The following is a 10,463-nucleotide window of genomic DNA, read 5'->3' on the forward strand; positions in this document are numbered from 1 at the left end:
TTATCAGGATGCTTTTAATTTAGATACAGAATATTACTTCTAAAGAGAAGCAAGGACCATAGATTCTGTTAGATGACAATCTGTGCTGGGAAAGATAACCCTCAAACACGTATTATTAAGATGCATGCAGATGTTAAGCATCTGCTATTAGGCTAATAAAGATTCAAAGTGCGATCGGATCTCTTCATCAGAGGAGGCTTAGATTCACCTCTGCTATCTAAACACAGATCAGGAAGTCAATTTGTGGCACACATCACACCGGAAATGATAAATAATGTTATAATAATACCTTTAGATAGAGGTCAGAAATGTGAAATCATCATATATTACATGCATTCTTTCTAAATAATTCAGCTGTGATAAGTTTTATGTTGTCAGATTGTTTTTGGGAACATCTGGTCCGATCCAGACCAGATGCTTCATGTCAAAAGGCTACATGATGATGAACCGGTGTGAAAGCATGATGAAGAGCTCCCTCTATGGCTGACAGCAGGATAGTCCTCCATGCTGCACAAGTGAAGCAACCTCATTTCAATACGCAGTCTGATATTTTTAGCGTCGTAAGGCAAACTAACAGAGCGCTCTGTATGCCCGGAGGCCTTGGAGGGTGTAAATATTGTTCTTGTTGGGTCATATGGTTTGTTTGAGACATTTTAGTGGGCTGAAACCAGATCACAACACCTGCAGTGGGGACTGGATCACATAAACTTAATAAAATACTGAGGGGGAAAAAAACATTTATGTGGGGGCTGTTCACTCACGTGTTTTGATACATCATTAACACTCACAGTCTATCCAGTCTGCTGAACCAGAGCACTGGTCTAGGCATTGTTGCATGCACCTTTTTATACTCCCATGCATGGTTTTTGTTTGGCAGTCGGGCTCTTTGCTGGGCTGGATCTGTTGTCAATTAAGAGGAGGAACCTTAATTACTTTTGGAGCACTTCAGACTCCATCCATGGCTGCTGCTGATTCATGCCTGCCCTACTTGGAAATCAGCCCAGAGAGGCAAAAACACTGGGTCACATGTGGAAACTGACATTCACCTTTCGATTCACAGCTCTTCTGCAATGCTTATGATTAACGTTTGAGCTTTTTAGTCTGCTCTTGCTGTCTTTGAGAGGAAACCTCACTTAGCCTTCGGTTAGTTTCTTCACTTCGCTCGAGTGTTAAGACACCTGTAATAATAATAATAAGCAGCGATTCCTCAAGTGACCCTCTCTGAGCTGTAAATCCAGTCGTGTGTCATGAATTGTTGAGATTGCAGTTGTGGCACGGCGCTGCGCTTCCAAGTTTAAGAATGCCAGATCCGAAACGGAAAAAATTTTGCAAAGGGACATTCAAGGCCTCTCTATCAAAGGCAGTGTGATATTGTTTTCCGCCAAACCAGAAATCAAGGCCTCGAACAGGCCTTTTTTATGTCAGGGATAGGGGCGCTGTATGTTTTCTGACAGTTGCTCCTTTTAAGATTAATGGGCTTATGAAAACCGTGTGTCTTCTTCCAAAAGCCAAGCTCGATATCCTTCAATGTTACCAGCATAATCGCGCTGTCCTCAAAAAGAAATCCCCAAGACGGATTGAATATTGATGTCACAACACCGGAGAATCGGGAGGTTGTGAGAGTGCACAGGACTAGTAGTCGTTCTGGATTTGATTTGGACTCTGGGACAAAGCTCACGACTGGTAAATAAGTCGATGCCTTTTTTTTTTTTTTTACACACAAAGAAAAGGAAATTCACCGATGCACCAATGAGACACGATCTACAGGTCACAAAGCTCTTCTTCTGTTTGGATATACAGAGGTGCAAAGATCTTTGCTTGTGCTCTATCAGTGCCCTGACCTCAGTGAACCACAGCCAGATGCTCATAAATACATTCCCTTATTTCTACCCTTGTGTGGATGCCAGTTGGGCCGGGAAGTGGGTTTGTTTTGGGTGTTCTCAGTATATTCCAGCCAGAGCCACTGCTTTCACGTTTCTCACAAGAGAGCTGTGCCGACTTCCTGACATGCATATGTATTCCTGCTTGTGGTCGTCTGTCATGGCGGCGATCTGTTGAAAGCTGCAAAACCCGAGTCCAGTGTCCGCATAATGGAGACTTGTTTGTCCCGACACCCGCGGATTAATCAAGTGGACGTACTGGATTGTAGTGTAGGAGACCCAGATTCAACGGTGTAAATGCGAAAACCGACTCCAGGCTCCGGTTAAGTGAGCGCTTCAAGCCTGCGTGCGCGGCTATGTCAGAAAATGCATCCCACATGATTATTTTTCGGTCACACATGGACGTATTTTTCTTTCGGTGTGTCAAAAAATTCATGTTTGGTTTACCAGTTTGAAGAGATTACAGGTCCCTCATCAGCTTTCCATATTTAGAAAGAATAACCGTACGCCTTTTTAAAAGCTAATTATGTGGCATTAATGGGTTAATCATGCTGAGTGCAGATCCGGCTTCCAGCATGAGGTAGAGATCACGTCGACTTACAGCAGAGGAATGGGGGAACTTAGCTCACTCATACTGGTGGTGAAATGTCTGACATGTTTGCGCGGAGTAGGGACAGACAGGCCTGCAACCAAGCCTGGACTTGCTGGCCAAGAAAAAGCCCCTCATAGCTCCCCCATTTTTCCTGAACATGCCCCTTCCTGAATGCCGAGCTTCGCCTGCTCAGTGGCTGGATTTACAATAATGAGCAAGTGTGTGAAAATATGTAGCGACTGTATGCAAACTTTGAGTTTTTTTTGTTCTGTTTGTGCTGTTAGTGGAAAATGAAATGTTTAGTACAGTTTGGTTTTCTTTCTGATTGTTGATTATTAGCCCAGTAATGGTGGAAACAGTGGTAAAAGAAGTGTCCGGAATTTTAAGTAGGACGTAGCATCATGAATACTGGAATGTAGAAAGTCATCCAATCCATTTCAAGTTAAAAAAAATATATCCTGCCTTCTTTTTAAACATTATTAGATTGTTAGTTCTGCTGCATTAGGGTCTAAGCAGTATCATAATGCTGCAGCTGTTAAAGTGGAGATAATTTTAATCTCCCAACCTTAAGGTGAAAAGATAAGTCTTGGACTCGTGAGATGATTTTGTAGAAAGCTAAAGTTCTGATACACAAAGTCATTTTCCTTTTCAGAACTTGAAATTATTATTATTATTCCTTGTCTGTGAAATGTTGGTGTATTTGACCCATTGAACAGTTATTGAAGTGAAGACATGAGATATTTAGAGTAGGAACCACTATTTAATAGCACTGTTAACAAGTCATAGATGTCTGAAAGACTCCCACTGGTGAAGTTTTTTTTTTTTTTTTACCTTGTTAACATGTCTATATAGTGTTTTTTTTTTATATGCTGGAAGAGATAACATGAGTAAAATTAGCAGCCAGTGCCACGGATTCAAACAGACGAAGTTGAATAAATAACAAACCTCAGAAATCACTTGGAGAGAGGGATTGTTCATATCATTCTTCTTCTTCACACGTGTTCTTGTCTGAACATGTGTGACTGAATGACTCCGACATGACAGCACGTCATCGTGTGATGTAGAGCTCGGTGTCTGAGCAGAGTCGTAGGTGAGCTGGTGTGCTCGAGCAAATGGTGGAGGGTTGAGTAGAGGCGGGACTTAATAGATGGCACATTCTAAAGGAAACAACAGTGTTTACTATTAACGTAGTTACATTTAAGCCATTTCAAGGCAGAAAGGGATTATTTTAATGGAAGAAAATGAAATGTATTTTGATACTTGTGCTGTATTTTGTGAGATTTTTTTTTTCTATGTAAAGTTTCAATGTGAAAAGTAGCTACCGCTGCCATATACATTTAGCTGTGTAAAAAGTACATTTGTCTTTCAAATGTAGTGGAACAACAAGATAAAGTAGGATAAAATGAAAGTACTGAAAACACAGTAAAATACTTCAAAACTGCACTAAAACACAGAACTTGTACACTGGACATGTACAGGACTATTGCTCACCTATCCATAGGTTTCCTTTTATCCCTTATTTAATTAAAAAAAAAATTCCGGTTTATTCCCCTTTATTTTCCTTAGTGTTTTGTTTAGGTTGCCTATGTTAAAATATTATTTGAATATTGTTTTTTTCCTTCTGCTCTCTATATAGTTTTTTAAAATTATTATTATTATTGGTTTAGATAAAATGCCATCTTATGTTGTATTCAGACACAAGCTGCAATTATCAGTCAACCTGATTATATTAAAATTAAAAACTATATTTGTTTTTTTTAATCCATTAATCCTAAGTCTACAAAATAGAGTAACCAGAAAAATGTTGCTAATATTTCCCAGAAACCACATTAATGTCTTCAGATTATTGGTTTTATCCCATAAAGAGCCCAATACTCACACACATACAGCGTCCTCCATAATTATTAGCACCCCTGGTTAAGATGTGTTTTTTAGCTTCTAGTAAATTCAGCTTTTTTCTAAATAATATAGGACCATAATGAAAAAAAAGAGGAAAATTCAACCTTTAATTCAAGTGCATTTATTCAGTGTGAAAAAAATCCCACATTAAAAAAATAATTCTTTTACATCAAATCATTTGTGCCACAATTATCAGCACCCTTGATGTTCATACTTTGTACAACCCCCCTTTTGCCAACAATGCATTTGAGTTGAGTTGATGGTTACATTTTTCTACAGTTTTTAGTGTGAGAGTTTGCTTCTGCAATAAAAAGTGAATTTATTTTAAGGCTTTTAACACATCTTAACCAGCCAATAATTATGGAGGGTGCTGTAAATTAAATGAATAATTATGGGAAAACAGAGAAACACAGAAACTCCTCACTTCAGAGAAGCTGGAACAAGAAAATGACTGACTTTTTTAAAACTTGATGATTGATTTCAGTAATTAAGCAACTAAAAAATCCAACAGATGTTCTGCTGATCAACTAATTGATCAGTTGCTTCAGCACTAGTTGTAGATAAATAAGAGTCATGACTCGTTAGTTGGAGAACATACATAAGCAGTTTGTGTTTATCTCACCCACGATACTGTTTCTGGAGTCCAAATTTCAAGTTTGACTATTTCAAATTGTAGTTATTTATGCATCCATTTCTTGTGCTTACTTTGATCTGTGTGGAATAATAACTAAAGGGATGTCCTCCCAGAGAATTCACTCAACTGTGGCCGGAAGACACCAGAAAGGATAAACAGTCTGCGGGTGCGCTGCTAATTCTCTGTGGTGAGAGTTACAAGCACGATTATGCTTCATGTTAAATACTGTTGACATCGGCTGTAATAACGACAGTATATGCGGTGAAGCCCACATGTGATGCTGTTTTCCGTTGAAACGACTTTGGAAAATGTAAAATACAAAAAAGCAGGACGGCTCAATGTCAGTGTTGATGTAACCGTGTTTTAAATGCGCACAACCATATAACGCTTAATTACGGCTTTGTTCAAAGGTCCCAGTGAGCTTCCTGGAAGACTCAGAGAAGTCAAGGAGAACTCACCTTCATCCGGTCTCATTAGAAGACATTCAGCCTCTGCTAAAATTTGCAACATGAGGAAATTATTCTGCCACCACCTCGCTAGCACTCTCATTCTTTCATTAACTCATTACACCAAAGACAATTTGTTCAAGATGACGAATTAAGTGACACTATAAGCTGTTCAGTGTTACGTTTAGAAGGTTTTGGTTATCTCAGTAAGATTTGTCAATGGAAAGTCTGAAGGGGTGGAAACTTGTTGTCAACAACTGTGTTGATAAATCAAAGCCTCCCTCGTCTAATTCATGGTACAATTATCTCAAAGGAGAGGCTTTTGTGGAGGTTTTAAAGTGAGCCCATATGCTGCAGACCACAACCTGCTGCCACATCTCCAAAACATCGACAGAGATGGAAGTCCGCGCTCGAGTGTTTCCTCCTACAGGAAAAAAAAAAAAAAAAACACGTCCCAGACCTCCTGTCCAAGACAGAGAAACAATTACAACATCAAATAGAAAGTGAGCGGCACACTTCCCAGGATCAGAAGGGGTGAGTCTTTCCTTGGCAGCGTGCAGCGATACTGGCTGAGAGCCCCCCTTCACTCAAAAGCATGGCAAGGATTTCCCCAGGATACTTACCCAAGGATAGGAGGATGGAGCCAGCTGCAGACTGCAAGCTTAGCCATCGCTGGTCTTTGTCATTGTAATGATGATGATTGCTGTAATGGGGATAATACAAGTATAATCTGTCTTGCCTGGTATTTAGATAATAAACAATTCAGCCGAGTGTATGTGTTTTAGTTTGACATTCCTGTTTGGTGACATTGTGCCTCAGCGAAAATCTTTGCATATCTAATAGATGAAATATGAATAAACTTAATAATTTTGAGTTACAAAATCATAACACATGACTTAATAATATATGTGAAAGTGATCAGTTGAGCGCTGGCTCTCAGACTCAAACCACATACTTGTGTTTTTTTACTTAACACGTATTGATTTCATAAAACTGCTTCACTGTGGAGAAACGATTGAATCAGGTGTTAAAAGGGCATTTATTGGGAACTGTTAGGTGCTCTATTAAAGTGCCCATAGTCACCACCCAGTGCCACGATGGAGCTCTATCACACAGAAGAATGAGACACATCCAGCTCGGCAACACAGACTCTTTTCATTTACGAACAGCAACAAAATAAATAAAAATACAGCACACCGTAGACATATCTTTTAAAGCAGCAATGGAAAATTATTGGCCCACAACTTGTATTCCAGTGAGTAATCCATACGCCGCTTCAAGAATGCAGTGGCGCTGCATTACTAGCAGAGTAAACATTAGAGGCTGATGATGTTGCATGTTCCAGGAAGCAGCAGTTGAGGAAAAAAAATAATCACACAAATGTCAAATTTTGATTTATAGAAACATTTTTATGTGTTTTTTTTTCTGGCTGGAAATTAGTGACATTAAATGAGAGATGTTAATGATCGTTTTTAAAGACCCCTCGAGTGTAAAGTTTTTTATTTTGTTAACATGTCCATATTGCTTTTTTTTTTTTTTTTTTAATGAGCGAAATAAGCAGTCGACACCATGGCTGAGCTGTTCCATCTTGGAAAAGCAGTGCACCAGCGACTGTTTAAACAACATTCAGACTTCCAGAGTTTCATGTGTAACAACGTATAAGTAAGTAATCCTGTCATCGTGCAGGGCGGGGCTTTTAGTAGCTATAGTCGTCTTCAGTTCAAGAATGGATGTCCTGAATACGCCAGTAATACACTCTGCCATTGTGTAGCAGGGAGTAGTTTTACAGCGTTTAAACAGAGTTGTAGGTGAGCTGGTGTGCTCCAGCAGCAGTCAGGGGGGAGCACTGCGGGGACTTCAGTGAAGGGAAGCAATGATGTAGGACAGGGGTGGGCAATCCTGGTCCTCGAGGGCCACAGTCCTGCATGTTTGAGACGTTTCCCTCGTCCAACACACCTGAGCTTGATGATGAGCTGATCGTTTGAATCAGGTGTGTTGGAAGAGGGAAACATCTAAAACATGCAGGACTGTGGCCCTCGAGGACCAGGATTGGACACCCCTGATCTAAAACATGCAGGACTGTGGCCCTCGAGGACCAGGATTGGACACCCCTGATGTAGGGTTACATCTGAGTCATTCTAACAGGATATTCTCATGAAAACTAAAACAGACTTCTAAACATGTAACTTCAATTCACAGAGTTACGTTTTTAAGAGTTTAATCAGTGACTGGACACAGGCCTTTACCTATTTCTATGTTACGCACAGTTTGCTGACCAACTTTTTGCACTGGGATTGTGTTCCACTCCTCCAGGTCTGGGATGGTTTCTTTGCCATCGCTGTGGTCTTCGGTTCTCTCCACAGACTCTCGATTAGATTAGAGTTCTGTCTCTAGCTGGATCACTCCAACATGTTGTTATTATTTTCTTTTAAACATTTCTTGACCACGCTGGCTGTATGTTTCAGATCATTGTCTTGTTGGAAGGTTCAATACCCCTCGAGGCCATGTAGTTCTGTGGATGCCTGATGTTTTTCCTCCAGAATCTTGGTGTCGTCCTCTTTTCAAAAGCAATGTGGTACCACCAACCACCATGCTTTTTGGTAGAGATGTTGATCTTGGTAAGCAGTGCCCCTGTATCCAAACAACTGCATTTTCACATCATCTGATCACGGCTTGATGACCCAAAGCTTTCTTTTTTGTCCACATGAGCTTGTGCAAAGGCGAGCCACGATTATTTGTACCTGCCTTGGAGAACCGGAGTCCTCCTTGGTCAGCATCCACGGACACCAGCCTTGTTCAGCCTACTGAAGTGTCTGCTTTGAGATGTTGATACCAGAATTGTCCTGATTTATCAGGATTGCCTTGATCCTTGGATTCTACTTGGCCTCTTGCACTTCCATTCTTGCCAGTGAAGGAGTCGCTTTTGGCTTCCTATCGCATCTTTTGAAACTCTTCAGTGTGGAGCTCCTTGTGATTTTACATGATGCTTTGCACTGTGACCTCTGGCACTTAAAAACCTCGGATTTTGCTTTATAGCTTTTCAGCATCTTATGAGCCGCCGCAATGCACAACTCTCTCGCAGAAATGGATTCTAAAAGCTCTTTTGGTTTTAGCCAGAGTATGCAGTTAACCAGTAACAGATGAAAACATGACTGCATCAGCTGTTCTCAAATTAGTAGAGTATTAGTTTGTCTTACTGTCTTGTTTGCTTTAATTGTTTGTGTCATTCCCAGCCAGAAGAAACCAACTGGTCAAATACAAACTCACTTTAAATCAAAATATGTCATGGGTATAAATAATTGTGGATTTAACTATATGAGTGACAAACTGAAGGGAAAAACAACATTAAGCCTCTTCCCAATGGGTTTCAGTGCTGCACAGTACAGACTGCACAAGTTACTGAAACACTACTTTAATTATACCCCCACTGATGATAATGTTGGACATCACTCTATATCCATGTATTATCTATACACCACTTAATCCTCACTAGGGTCGCGGGGGGGCTGTAGTCTATCCCAGCTGACTTAGGGTGAAGGTAAAGGACACCCTGGACAGGTCACCAGTCTATCACAGGGCTACACTTAGAGACACACTCACATTCACACCTACGGACAATTTAGAATCACCAATTAACCTCAACATGTTTTTGGACTGTGGGAGGAAGCTAGAGAACCCAGAGAGAACTCACGCTGCACGGGGAGAACATGCAAACTCCACGCAGAAAGATCCCGGGTGTCCTCACTGGGACGTGAACCAGTGGCCTTCTTGCTGCCCTCACTCTATATTAAAATGCAAAATCTCACATTGACTTTCAGCTGGGTCCATATATGGTGACTGTGGAGGTCATTACATATGATTCACATCTTTTTCATACTCATGAAGGTGAATTATATGTACACAAGCATTGATATATGTTATGTTGTTCACTCATTTATTCAGATTTTTCGCTTAACTTGTCCTATATTAACTCTAAGTCTTCATTACTATCTCCACTATAGAACCCCTTAAAAATCTTTAAAATTAGTTTGCATGTTATTAGTTAAAAAAGATTGACTGTGCAGCCAGAAGTTCTTTCCACGTGTCTCATCATGGCTGAAAATATGATTCCTATTCAAAGTTGCCGGTACCATCCGATCCCGATTTTTGAAGCACACATAATCCACCTTCAGCTTCTGTATCATAACTTTACACCGCCGTATGAAGTGTTAATGCAGGGGGAGATAAGTCAGTGTCAGTGGTATTTGTTTAGCAGTGCTGTGACCTGTCAGCAAAGAGGGAACCGTCTGAAAGTGATACTCGCTCTTCAGAGAGCGCTTGGCCAAACCAAGCGAGACGTTATTAGCATTCTGGAGCTAAAATGTTTGAGTTTAAGCTAAAAATGGATTTGTCACTGTCTCCTTGTCTTCAGATGATTCATTCTGAGCCATTCTCTGCCCTCTTTCGCTTTTTCTGAACTGGAGCCAAGACAAGTGCAAGCAAGTCCTGGAGGACAGGTTTGATGGGCTACTTTTAATAGTTTTCTTTTCTCTGCATACTCATAAGGGGAAAGGACACATCAGTTTTTCCAGTTGAATGGAGGATAAATGTCTTGAAAGTTACCAAGATGCCTTTTTTTTTTTATCGCTATGATGTTTTGCAAGTTTATCTTTGCTTATTTAAGTGTAAGCAGTTGTCATAGATCAAATCCACAGCAGAGTAGGTCTATCTTTACAGAGGTGGGGCCCTTTAAACACACTGGTCTATAACTTTTACTGGGTGGCTGTGCACTGTGAAGGAGAACCAGCCGTGAAACCCTAAAAGCCCTTTGAACTGTTCCCTTAATTCTCGTTTGTAAAGACATTCCCAACACTTCTTTTTTTTTTCCCTCCCTCCACAGCACTCTGGGTCATATCAAGTTCTCAGGGAGAATGCAAATAGCTGTGATAGCATCGACAAGATGGTGCAAAGCGATGACAAGTTTGCAGAATCAGCCTGTCTAACGAGGCGTGGGTCACGGGTGACTGAGAACA

Source organism: Stegastes partitus, unplaced genomic scaffold (genome assembly GCF_000690725.1).
Source record: "Stegastes partitus isolate 25-593 unplaced genomic scaffold, Stegastes_partitus-1.0.2 Scaffold351, whole genome shotgun sequence".
Classification (NCBI taxonomy): domain Eukaryota; kingdom Metazoa; phylum Chordata; class Actinopteri; family Pomacentridae; genus Stegastes; species Stegastes partitus.